Raw genomic sequence first — 2,431 nt, 5'->3', positions numbered from 1 at the left:
ATATTACAAGATATGTCTATGTACAAGATTTTTTTTGACATTTTCATCAGTTTCTTAGGAAATAATTTGCTGATCTTGGTGTAAAGGATATTTATGGAGTTGAGATCTATAAGTTTGTACAAGTTGGTGCAGATCCTGATAATCTGGATCTGGTGGAAGAAAATGCTGAGTCTGCATTACATATGGAGTCGTATTTACAATGTTTTATGACAAAAAAAAATGTTATCAGACTACTCCCCTTTTTCCTTTTATTTTTCCAATTATAAAAGCTGGACAGACGTGTAGGATTGTCTGGCCTTGGTGGAGGTATGCACTCTACAGAGTACAATTCTAGTTCTCTTCTATGTCCTCACTCACTCCTCTTTGGCAGTCCCACTCAGGAAAGTCTCTGCTGGCTTCTTAAGTACTGTTCCATTACTTTGATAACTCAGCTTGACTTCCTGAGACCCGACCTTCAGCTGGCCAAGTGTGTGAGTCAGTCCCATATAGCTGTCAGTTAACAGTGAATCTCAACCTGAATACACCACTCATTCGTGATTTCCTGTGCAAACACATCTGCCATATTTATATGTTGATTTTATTAATTACTCAAAGTTTATAGACAAGTGTATTCCATTTGAAGTCCAAACCTGGTCCTTGGTCTGCAGCAGGCCTATTGTGCAACATGTGGTACTGTGTGTCACTTAGACTGAAGTGAAGTGAAATGAGTAATGACCCTGGTCTTATGGTAAGTAGATGTGCAGAGATTAGACATGATATAGAGCAAAGGGCAGCCACCACAGCTGAATACTGAAACCAATGTTGGGGTGTTTACATCCGCATTTCCCCTAAATGACACTAGATGCTAGCCCCAAGAAAACAGCGTTTATACTGAACAAATGAAAGAGACTCTAAACATTACTGTATAATATAATTTCACTATGAACTATATACATTTATATGGATAGTCTAAATATAAGACAGTTACAGCATTTGGTGGAAATTTTCATGAAATGTCTTTCAGTGCCACCCTGAAGGGAAAATGTCCTGTATACAACACATAATGTAATAAAATATGTAGACTATCATGGCCTTTGCAGAACACATTCATGCTGTTCAGAGGATAAATCCTTTTGGATTTTAATGACCTTTCACGGCTTTTCGTCTAGCGCATGTTACATTTTTAGTGCTAGCACTAATAACACTCTAAAGTGTGTGGAGCCCCGATGGGGAAGCAAAAATAATTATCCTGCAAGTTTCTGGAGCACACCAGATAGTACACTGTGCACACTAGATTCTTTCAGGAGAGATTTTTTTTTTTTTGGTGAGGACCAGATAGTAAAAAAGCTTTTGTTTGTGGGCACAGACTTGATCTGAATGGACAGAGGGACATGATAATTGCCAGATTTGTGTGTTTTCTGCAAATTGTTGGTTATTATGATAAAGAGTGAAAGACTGGTACATGGGAGATACTCAACTGTGATCTGGCAACCCTCGACTTAAAACCGCATTACGCATTGTTGACCAGCTGCAGCTCGGCAGGAGTAGTGGTTAGTTGTTGGTGATGAGCACTGGTGAATCTGAATGAGTATTTATAGTTTAAAGGTTTCAAACATCACAGAATTGAAAACGTCCTCAATGGACAAAATTAACAACAGTTAATATTATGTTTAAATTTCAGTGGTTGTTTGCTAATTTGTGAGGTGAAAATGCCTCCCAAAGCAAATTAAGACATTAAGTTTTAACTTTTTAAAGAAGAGCTGAAGTCTAAGTAACAGTCGAGCTTAGCTATTATGAATGTTCTGTAATCAGTCTGAACATGCATCTTCTATGAAATTAGCTGGAGAAACATTAATTATTTAATACCTCACTCTCCCTTTCCATGAGTGGATCAAGAGTCCCTTCTGCATGTGGGGCATTAAGACACGAGCATTATTTATGAAGTAAGGTTGCCACAGCTTGTCCAGATGATTTGTTTGTTAATGTCAGGCATCATTTTATTCTGAAAATCCTGCCAGCAGCAGCCTGAACGACACAGAAACACAGATAAGTGAGCTGCAGGCTCTCAGGTGAGCTCTGATGTGAAATTTATTTATTAATTTATTTGAGCATCACTGTGGCTCTGTCATGAAATGCTGGACTTCTGTCGCCCAAATCAACAAAATGAAAGGACAGAGCTACAGAACTCATCTCGGCTGAGATTTGAAAATTGATTTGAAAATAGCTCACAGCAGATAGTTGGTTCAAACAGAGAAGCAGACTACAAACAGGGTTTTGTGTGTTTGTTTTCTTGCAAATCTATCACAAGATTTCTGTTAATTTAAAAAATGTAACCCATTTAAAAAAAAAATCAGTTTAAAATAAGAGAAAACTCATGATAAAAGTCCAGTTTGAAACAGTTGGATTGACACGAAATTTTGCAGACATTCATGTTGCCCAGAAAACGATTTGG

This window comes from Toxotes jaculatrix, chromosome 20 (assembly GCF_017976425.1).
Source record: "Toxotes jaculatrix isolate fToxJac2 chromosome 20, fToxJac2.pri, whole genome shotgun sequence".
Taxonomy (NCBI): domain Eukaryota; kingdom Metazoa; phylum Chordata; class Actinopteri; family Toxotidae; genus Toxotes; species Toxotes jaculatrix.
Note: the sequence above shows the minus strand (reverse complement) of the source record.